The sequence below is a fragment of the Schistocerca gregaria genome, unplaced genomic scaffold, assembly GCF_023897955.1.
Source record: "Schistocerca gregaria isolate iqSchGreg1 unplaced genomic scaffold, iqSchGreg1.2 ptg000043l, whole genome shotgun sequence".
In the NCBI taxonomy this organism is placed as follows: Eukaryota; Metazoa; Arthropoda; class Insecta; order Orthoptera; family Acrididae; genus Schistocerca; species Schistocerca gregaria.
Genome location: NW_026061702.1, coordinates 12,902,243 through 12,913,802, shown reverse-complemented (window position 1 = coordinate 12,913,802; position 11,560 = coordinate 12,902,243).

The window sequence follows — 11,560 nt, the reverse complement described above, 5'->3', positions numbered from 1 at the left end:
CGCGTGCTGCGGTATGCAGAGACACTAAAAGCACCATAGTAGAACACAGATGATACTTCCAAGTTGGAGTAATAGCCAGTAAGAAGTAGTAAAATTCAAGTTTTAGGTACTGATTATTGACTTTTTAGCTGGCTTTGGTGCCTTGGACATGAGCTAGGACCTTAAGAATCTGCATGAAAGGAGGACTAGCAGCCGAGTTGCAGGGAAGAATGTGAAAAGTGTTCATATGTAGTAAAAACCTGAGAAATCCGTCCGTTTTCGTCATTTGTTATCGAATCGACTTAAAGCCAGATCGTCACATTGGCCGCTCTTCTCTCTGAAACGGTTGTACTTACCGTCTGCAGAGCTATGTCGCGTGCTGCGGTATGCAGAGACACTAAAAGCACCATAGTAGAACACAGATGATACTTCCAAGTTGGAGTAATAGCCAGTAAGAAGTAGTAAAATTCAAGTTTTAGGTACTGATTATTGACTTTTTAGCTGGCTTTGGTGCCTTGGACATGAGCTAGGACCTTAAGATTCTGCATGAAAGGAGGACTAGCAGCCTAATTGCACGGGAGAATATGAAAAGTGTTCATATAGAGTAAAAACCTGAGAAATCCGTTCGTTTTCGTCATTTGTTATCGAATCGACTTAAAGCCAAATCGTCACATTGGCCGCTCTTCTCTCTGAAACGGTTGTACTTATCGTCTGCAAAGCTATGTCGCGTACTGCGGTATTCGGAGACACTAAAAGCACCATAGTAGAACACAGATGAAGCTTCTAAGATGATGTAATAGGCAGTAAGAAATAGTACAATTCAAGTTTTAGGAATCGGTTATTGTCTTTTTACCCTTGTTTGGTGACTTGGACATGAGCTAGCACCTTAAGATTCTGCATGAAAGGAGGACTAGCAGCCGAGTTGCACGGGAGAATGTGAAAAGTGTTCATATGTAGTAAAAACCTGAGAAATCCGTCCGTTTTCGTCATTTGTTATCGAATCGACTTAAAGCCAGATGGTCACATTGGCCGCTCTTCTCTCTGAAACGGTTGTACTTACCGTCTGCAGAGCTATGTCGCGTGCTGCGGTATGCAGAGACACTAAAAGCACCATAGTAGAACACAGATGATGCTTCCAAGTTGGAGTAATAGCCAGTAAGAAGTAGTAAAATTCAAGTTTTAGGTACTGATTATTGACTTTTTAGCTGGCTTTGGTGCCTTGGACATCAGCTAGGACCTTAAGATTCTGCATGAAAGGAGGACTAGCAGCCTAATTGCACGGGAGAATGTGAAAAGTGTTCATATAGAGTAAAAACCTGAGAAATCCGTTCGTTTTCGTCATTTGTTATCGAATCGACTTAAAGCCAGATGGTCACATTGGCCGCTCTTCTCTCTGAAACGGTTGTACTTACCGTCTGCAGAGCTATGTCGCGTGCTGCGGTATGCAGAGACACTAAAAGCACCATTGTAGAACACAGATGATACTTCCAAGTTGATGTAATAGCCAGTAAGAAGTAGTAAATTTCAATTTTTATGTACTGATTATTGACTTTTTAGCTGGCTTTGGTGCCTTGGACATAAGCTAGGACCTTAAGATTCTGCATGAAAGGAGGACTAGCAGCCGAGTTGCACGGGAGAATGTGAAAAGTGTTCATATGTAGTAAAAACCTGAGAAATCCGTCCGTTTTCGTCATTTGTTATCGAATCGACTTAAAGCCAGATCGTCACATTGGCCGCTCTTCTCTCTGAGACGGTTGTACTTATCGTCTGCAAAGCTATGTCGCGTGCTGCGCTATGCGGAGACACTAAAAGCACCATAGTAGAACACAGATGAAGCTTCTAAGTTGATGTAATAGCCAGTATTAAGTAGTACAATTCAAGTTTTAGGTACCGGTTATTGACTTTTTAGCTGGCTTTGGTGACTTGGACATGAGCTAGGACCTTAAGATTCTGCATGAAAGGAGGACTAGCAGCCGAGTTGCACGGGAGAATGTAAAAGTGTTCAAATGTAGTAAAAACCTGAGAAATCCGTCCGTTTTCGTCATTTGTTATCGAATCGACTTAAAGCCAGATCGTCACATTTGCCGCTCTTCTCTCTGAAACGGTTGTACTTATCGTCTGCAAAACTATGTCGCGTGCTGCGGTATGCGGAGACACGAAAATCATCATAGTAGAACACAGATGAAGCTTCTAAGTTGATGTAATAGCCAGTAAGAACTAGTACAATTCAAGTTTTTTGTATCGATTATTGACTTTTTAGCTGGCTTTGGTGCCTTGGACATGAGCTAGGACCTTAAGATTACGCATGAAAGGAGGACTAGCTGCCTAATTGCACGGGAGAATGTGAAAAGTGTTAATATAGAGTAAAAACCTGAGAAATCCGTCCGTTTTCGTCATTTGTTATCGAATCGACTTAAAGCCAGATGGTCACATTGGCCGCTCTTCTCTCTGAAACGGTTGTACTTACCGTCTGCAGAGCTATGTCGCGTGCTGCGGTATGCAGAGACACTAAAAGCACCATAGTAGAACACAGATGATACTTCCAAGTTGATGTAATAGCCAGTAAGAAGTAGTAAAATTCAAGTTTTAGGTACTGATTACTGACTTTTTAGCTGGCTTTGGTGCGTTGGACATGAGCTAGGACCTTAAGATTCTGCATGAAAGGAGGACTAGCAGCCGAGTTGCACGGGAGAATGTGAAAAGTGTTCATATGTAGTAAAAACCTGAGAAATCCGTTCGTTTTCGTCATTTGTTATCGAATCGACTTAAAGCCAGATGGTCATATTGGCCGCTCTTCTCTCTGAAACAGTTGTACTTACCGTCTGCAGAGCTATGTCGCGTGCTGCGGTATGCAGAGACACTAAAAGCACCATAGTAGAACACAGATGATACTTCCAAGTTAATGTAATAGCCAGTAAGAAACAGTAAAATTCAACTTTTAGGTACTGATTATTGACTTTTTAGCTGGCTTTGATGCCTTGGACATGAGCTAGGACCTTAAGGTTCTGCATGAAAGGAGGACTAGCAGCCTAATTGCACGGGAGAATGTGAAAAGTGTTCATATAGAGTAAAAACCTGAGAAAACCGTTCGTTTTCGTCATTTGTTATCGAATCGACTTAAAGCCAAATCGTCACATTGGCCGCTCTTCTCTCTGAAACGGTTGTACTTATCGTGTGCAAAGCTATGTCGCGTTCTGCGGTATTCGGAGACACTAAAAGCACCATAGTAGAACACAGATGAAGCTTCTAAGATGATGTAATAGGCAGTAAGAAATAGTACAATTCAAGTTTTAGGAATCGGTTATTGTCTTTTTACCCTTGTTTGGTGACTTGGACATGAGCTAGCACCTTAAGATTCTGCATGAAAGGAGGACTAGCAGCCGAGTTGCACGGGAGAATGTGTAAAGTGTTCATATGTAGTAAAAACCTGAGAAATCCGTCCGTTTTCGTCATTTGTTATCGAATCGACTTAAAGCCAGGTGGTCACATTGGCCGCTCTTCTCTCTGAAACGGTTGTACTTACCGTCTGCAGAGCTATGTCGCGTGCTGCGGTATGCAGAGACACTAAAAGCACCATAGTAGAACACAGATGATACTTCCAAGTTGGAGTAATAGCCAGTAAGAAGTAGTAAAATTCAAGTTTTAGGTACTGATTATTGACTTTTTAGCTGGCTTTGGTGCCTTGGACATGAGCTAGGACCTTAAGATTCTGCATGAAAGGAGGACTAGCAGCCTAATTGCACGGGAGAATGTGAAAAGTGTTCATATAGAGTAAAAACCTGAGAAATCCGTTCGTTTTCGTCATTTGTTATCGAATCGTCTTAAAGCCAGATGGTCACATTGGCCGCTCTTCTCTCTGAAACGGTTGTACTTACCGTCTGCAGAGCTATGTCGCGTGCTGCGGTATGCAGAGCCACTAAAAGCACCATTGTAGAACACAGATGATACTTCCAAGTTGATGTAATAGCCAGTAAGAAGTAGTAAATTTCAATTTTTATGTACTGATTATTGACTTTTTAGCTGGCTTTGGTGCCTTGGACATAAGCTAGGACCTTAAGATTCTGCATGAAAGGAGGACTAGCAGCCGAGTTGCACGGGAGAATGTGAAAAGTGTTCATATGTAGTAAAAACCTGAGAAATCCGTCCGTTTTCGTCATTTGTTATCGAATCGAATTAAAGCCAGATCGTCACATTGGCCGCTCTTCTCTCTGAGACGGTTGTACTTATCGTCTGCAAAGCTATGTCGCGTGCTGCGCTATGCGGAGACACTAATAGCACCATAGTAGAACACAGATGAAGCTTCTAAGTTGATGTAATAGCCAGTATTAAGTAGTACAATTCAAGTTTTAGGTACCGGTTATTGACTTTTTAGCTGGCTTTGGTGCCTTGGACATGAGCTAGGACCTTAAGATTCTGCATGAAAGGAGGACTAGCAGCCGAGTTGCACGGGAGAATGTAAAAGTGTTCAAATGTAGTAAAAACCTGAGAAATCCGTCCGTTTTCGTCATTTGTTATAGAATCGACTTAAAGCCAGATCGTCACATTTGCCGCTCTTCTCTCTGAAACGGTTGTACTTATCGTCTGCAAAACTATGTCGCGTGCTGCGGTATGCGGAGACACGAAAATCATCATAGTAGAACACAGATGAAGCTTCTAAGTTGATGTAATAGCCAGTAAGAACTAGTACAATTCAAGTTTTTTGTATCGATTATTGACTTTTTAGCTGGCTTTGGTGCCTTGGACATGAGCTAGGACCTTAAGATTATGCATGAAAGGAGGACTAGCTGCCTAATTGCACGGGAGAATGTGAAAAGTGTTAATATAGAGTAAAAACCTGAGAAATCCGTTCGTTTTCGTCATTTGTTATCGAATCGACTTAAAGCCAGATGGTCACATTGGCCGCTCTTCTCTCTGAAACGGTTGTACTTACCGTCTGCAGAGCTATGTCGCGTGCTGCGGTATGCAGAGACACTAAAAGCACCATAGTAGAACACAGATGATACTTCCAAGTTGATGTAATAGCCAGTAAGAAGTAGTAAAATTCAAGTTTTAGGTACTGATTACTGACTTTTTAGCTGGCTTTGGTGCCTTGGACATGAGCTAGGACCTTAAGATTCTGCATGAAAGGAGGACTAGCAGCCGAGTTGCACGGGAGAATGTGAAAAGTGTTCATATGTAGTAAAAACCTGAGAAATCCGTTCGTTTTCGTCATTTGTTATCGAATCGACTTAAAGCCAGATGGTCACATTGGCCGCTCTTCTCTCTGAAACAGTTGTACTTACCGTCTGCAGAGCTATGTCGCGTGCTGCGGTATGCAGAGACACTAAAAGCACCATAGTAGAACACAGATGATACTTCCAAGTTAATGTAATAGCCAGTAAGAAATAGTAAAATTCAACTTTTAGGTACTGATTATTGACTTTTTAGCTGGCTTTGATGCCTTGGACATGAGCTAGGACCTTAAGATTCTGCATGAAAGGAGGACTAGCAGCCTAATTGCACGGGAGAATGTGAAAAGTGTTAATATAGAGTAAAAACCTGAGAAATCCGTCCGTTTTCGTCATTTGTTATCGAATCGACTTAAAGCCAGATGGTCACATTGGCCGCTCTTCTCTCTGAAACGGTTGTACTTACCGTCTGCAGAGCTATGTCGCGTGCTGCGGTATGCAGAGACACTAAAAGCACCATAGTAGAACACAGATGATACTTCCAAGTTGATGTAATAGCCAGTAAGAAGTAGTAAAATTCAAGTTTTAGGTACTGATTACTGACTTTTTAGCTGGCTCTGGTGCATTGGACATGAGCTAGGACCTTAAGATTCTGCATGAAAGGAGGACTAGCAGCCGAGTTGCACGGGAGAATGTGAAAAGTGTTCATATGTAGTAAAAACCTGAGAAATCCGTTCGTTTTCGTCATTTGTTATCGAATCGACTTAAAGCCAGATGGTCATATTGGCCGCTCTTCTCTCTGAAACAGTTGTACTTACCGTCTGCAGAGCTATGTCGCGTGCTGCGGTATGCAGAGACACTAAAAGCACCATAGTAGAACACAGATGATACTTCCAAGTTAATGTATTAGCCAGTAAGAAACAGTAAAATTCAACTTTTAGGTACTGATTATTGACTTTTTAGCTGGCTTTGATGCCTTGGACATGAGCTAGGACCTTAAGGTTCTGCATGAAAGGAGGACTAGCAGCCTAATTGCACGGGAGAATGTGAAAAGTGTTCATATAGAGTAAAAACCTGAGAAATCCGTTCGTTTTCGTCATTTGTTATCGAATCGACTTAAAGCCAAATCGTCACATTGGCCGCTCTTCTCTCTGAAACGGTTGTACTTATCGTCTGCAAAGCTATGTCGCGTTCTGCGGTATTCGGAGACACTAAAAGCACCATAGTAGAACACAGATGAAGCTTCTAAGATGATGTAATAGGCAGTAAGAAATAGTACAATTCAAGTTTTAGGAATCGGTTATTGTCTTTTTACCCTTGTTTGGTGACTTGGACATGAGCTAGCACCTTAAGATTCTGCATGAAAGGCGGACTAGCAGCCGAGTTGCACGGGAGAATGTGTAAAGTGTTCATATGTAGTAAAAACCTGAGAAATCCGTCCGTTTTCGTCATTTGTAATCGAATCGACTTAAAGCCACATCGTCACATTGGCCGCTCTTCTCTCTGAAACGGTTTTACTTACCGTCTGCAGAGCTATGTCGCGTGCTGCGGTATGCAGAGACACTAAAAGCACCATAGTAGAACACAGATGATACTTCCAAGTTGGAGTAATAGCCAGTAAGAAGTAGTAAAATTCAAGTTTTAGGTACTGATTATTGACTTTTTAGCTGGCTTTGGTGCCTTGGACATGAGCTAGGACCTTAAGATTCTGCATGAAAGGAGGACTAGCAGCCTAATTGCACGGGAGAATGTGAAAAGTGTTCATATAGAGTAAAAACCTGAGAAATCCGTTCGTTTTCGTCATTTGTTATCGAATCGACTTAAAGCCAGATGGTCACATTGGTCGCTCTTCTCTCTGAAACGGTTTGTACTTACCGTCTGCAGAGCTATGTCGCGTGCTGCGGTATGCAGAGCCACTAAAAGCACCATTGTAGAACACAGATGATACTTCCAAGTTGATGTAATAGCCAGTAAGAAGTAGTAAATTTCAATTTTTATGTACTGATTATTGACTTTTTAGCTGGCTTTGGTGCCTTGGACATAAGCTAGGACCTTAAGATTCTGCATGAAAGGAGGACTAGCAGCCGAGTTGCACGGGAGAATGTGAAAAGTGTTCATATGTAGTAAAAACCTGAGAAATCCGTCCGTTTTCGTCATTTGTTATCGAATCGAATTAAAGCCAGATCGTCACATTGGCCGCTCTTCTCTCTGAGACGGTTGTACTTATCGTCTGCAAAGCTATGTCGCGTGCTGCGCTATGCGGAGACACTAATAGCACCATAGTAGAACACAGATGAAGCTTCTAAGTTGATGTAATAGCCAGTATTAAGTAGTACAATTCAAGTTTTAGGTACCGGTTATTGACTTTTTAGCTGGCTTTGGTGCCTTGGACATGAGCTAGGACCTTAAGATTCTGCATGAAAGGAGGACTAGCAGCCGAGTTGCACGGGAGAATGTAAAAGTGTTCAAATGTAGTAAAAACCTGAGAAATCCGTCCGTTTTCGTCATTTGTTATCGAATCGACTTAAAGCCAGATCGTCACATTTGCCGCTCTTCTCTCTGAAACGGTTGTACTTATCGTCTGCAAAACTATGTCGCGTGCTGCGGTATGCGGAGACACGAAAATCATCATAGTAGAACACAGATGAAGCTTCTAAGTTGATGTAATAGCCAGTAAGAACTAGTACAATTCAAGTTTTTTGTATCGATTATTGACTTTTTAGCTGGCTTTGGTGCCTTGGACATGAGCTAGGACCTTAAGATTATGCATGAAAGGAGGACTAGCTGCCTAATTGCACGGGAGAATGTGAAAAGTGATAATATAGAGTAAAAACCTGAGAAATCCGTTCGTTTTCGTCATTTGTTATCGAATCGACTTAAAGCCAGATGGTCACATTGGCCGCTCTTCTCTCTGAAACGGTTGTACTTACCGTCTGCAGAGCTATGTCGCGTGCTGCGGTATGCAGAGACACTAAAAGCACCATAGTAGAACACAGATGATACTTCCAAGTTGATGTAATAGCCAGTAAGAAGTAGTAAAATTCAAGTTTTAGGTACTGATTACTGACTTTTTAGCTGGCTTTGGTGCCTTGGACATGAGCTAGGACCTTAAGATTCTGCATGAAAGGAGGACTAGCAGCCGAGTTGCACGGGAGAATGTGAAAAGTGTTCATATGTAGTAAAAACCTGAGAAATCCGTTCGTTTTCGTCATTTGTTATCGAATCGACTTAAAGCCAGATGGTCACATTGGCCGCTCTTCTCTCTGAAACAGTTGTACTTACCGTCTGCAGAGCTATGTCGCGTGCTGCGGTATGCAGAGACACTAAAAGCACCATAGTAGAACACAGATGATACTTCCAAGTTAATGTAATAGCCAGTAAGAAATAGTAAAATTCAACTTTTAGGTACTGATTATTGACTTTTTAGCTGGCTTTGATGCCTTGGACATGAGCTAGGACCTTAAGATTCTGCATGAAAGGAGGACTAGCAGCCTAATTGCACGGGAGAATGTGAAAAGTGTTCATATAGAGTAAAAACCTGAGAAATCCGTTCGTTTTCGTCATTTGTTATCGAATCGACTTAAAGCCAAATCGTCACATTGGCCGCTCTTCTCTCTGAAACGGTTGTACTTATCGTCTGCAAAGCTATGTCGCGTACTGCGGTATTCGGAGACACTAAAAGCACCATAGTAGAACACAGATGAAGCTTCTAAGATGATGTAATAGGCAGTAAGAAATAGTACAATTCAAGTTTTAGGAATCGGTTATTGTCTTTTTACCCTTGTTTGGTGACTTGGACATGAGCTAGCACCTTAAGATTCTGCATGAAAGGAGGACTAGCAGCCGAGTTGCACGGGAGAATGTGTAAAGTGTTCATATGTAGTAAAAACCTGAGAAATCCGTTCGTTTTCGTCATTTGTTATCGAATCGACTTAAAGCCAGATGGTCACATTGGCCGCTCTTCTCTCTGAAACGGTTGTACTTACCGTCTGCAGAGCTATGTCGCGTGCTGCGGCATGCAGAGACACTAAAAGCACCATAGTAGAACACAGATGATACTTCCAAGTTGGAGTAATAGCCAGTAAGAAGTAGTAAAATTCAAGTTTTAGGTACTGATTATTGACTTTTTAGCTGGCTTTGGTGCCTTGGACATGAGCTAGGACCTTAAGAATCTGCATGAAAGGAGGACTAGCAGCCGAGTTGCAGGGAAGAATGTGAAAAGTGTTCATATGTAGTAAAAACCTGAGAAATCCGTCCGTTTTCGTCATTTGTTATCGAATCGACTTAAAGCCAGATCGTCACATTGGCCGCTCTTCTCTCTGAAACGGTTGTACTTACCGTCTGCAGAGCTATGTCGCGTGCTGCGGTATGCAGAGACACTAAAAGCACCATAGTAGAACACAGATGATACTTCCAAGTTAATGAAATAGCCAGTAAGAAATAGTAAAATTCAACTTTTAGGTACTGATTATTGACTTTTTAGCTGGCTTTGGTGCCTTGGACATGAGCTAGAACCTTAAGATTCTGCATGAAAGGAGGACTAGCAGCCTAATTGCACGGGAGAATGTGAAAAGTGTTCATATAGAGTAAAAACCTGAGAAATCCGTTCGTTTTCGTCATTTGTTATCGAATCGACTTAAAGCCAAATCGTCACATTGGCCGCTCTTCTCTCTGAAACGGTTGTACTTATCGTCTGCAAAGCTATGTCGCGTACTGCGGTATTCGGAGACACTAAAAGCACCATAGTAGAACACAGATGAAGCTTCTAAGATGATGTAATAGGCAGTAAGAAATAGTACAATTCAAGTTTTAGGAATCGGTTATTGTCTTTTTACCCTTGTTTGGTGACTTGGACATGAGCTAGCACCTTAAGATTCTGCATGAAAGGAGGACTAGCAGCCGAGTTGCACGGGAGAATGTGTAAAGTGTTCATATGTAGTAAAAACCTGAGAAATCCGTCCGTTTTCGTCATTTGTTATCGAATCGACTTAAAGCCAGATCGTCACATTGGCCGCTCTTCTCTCTGAAACGGTTGTACTTACCGTCTGCAGAGCTATGTCGCGTGCTGCGGTATGCAGAGACACTAAAAGCACCATAGTAGAACACAGATGATACTTCCAAGTTGGAGTAATAGCCAGTAAGAAGTAGTAAAATTCAAGTTTTAGGTACTGATTATTGACTTTTTAGCTGGCTTTGGTGCCTTGGACATGAGCTAGGACCTTAAGATTCTGCATGAAAGGAGGACTAGCAGCCTAATTGCACGGGAGAATGTGAAAAGTGTTCATATAGAGTAAAAACCTGAGAAATCCGTTCGTTTTCGTCATTTGTTATCGAATCGACTTAAAGCCAGATGGTCACATTGGCCGCTCTTCTCTCTGAAACGGTTGTACTTACCGTCTGCAGAGCTATGTCGCGTGCTGCGGTATGCAGAGACACTAAAAGCACCATTGTAGAACACAGATGATACTTCCAAGTTGATGTAATAGCCAGTAAGAAGTAGTAAAATTCAATTTTTATGTACTGATTATTGACTTTTTAGCTGGCTTTGGTGCCTTGGACATAAGCTAGGACCTTAAGATTCTGCATGAAAGGGGGACTAGCAGCCGAGTTGCACGGGAGAATGTGAAAAGTGTTCATATGTAGTAAAAACCTGAGAAATCCGTCCGTTTTCGTCATTTGTTATCGAATCGACTTAAAGCCAGATCGTCACACTGGCCGCTCTTCTCTCTGAGACGGTTGTACTTATCGTCTGCAAAGCTATATCGCGTACTGCGGTATTCGGAGACACTAAAAGCACCATAGTAGAACACAGATGAAGCTTCTAAGATGATGTAATAGGCAGTAAGAAATAGTACAATTCAAGTTTTAGGAATCGGTTATTGTCTTTTTACCCTTGTTTGGTGACTTGGACATGAGCTAGCACCTTAAGATTCTGCATGAAAGGAGGACTAGCAGCCGAGTTGCACGGGAGAATGTGTAAAGTGTTCATATGTAGTAAAAACCTGAGAAATCCGTCCGTTTTCGTCATTTGTTATCGAATCGACTTAAAGCCAGATGGTCACATTGGCCTCTCTTCTCTCTGAAACGGTTGTACTTACCGTCTGCAGAGCTATGTCGCGTGCTGCGGTATGCAGAGACACTAAAAGCACCATAGTAGAACACAGATGATACTTCCAAGTTGGAGTAATAGCCAGTAAGAAGTAGTACAATTCAAGTTCTAGGTATCGATTATTGACTTCTTAGTTGGTTTTGGTGCCTTGGTCATGAGCTATTACCTTAAGATTCTGCATGAAAGGAGGACTAGCAGCCGAGTTGCACGGGATAATGTGAAAAGTGTTCATATGTAGTAAAAACCTGAGAAATCCGTCCGTTTTCGTCATTTGTTATCGAATCGACTTAAAGCCCGATCGTCA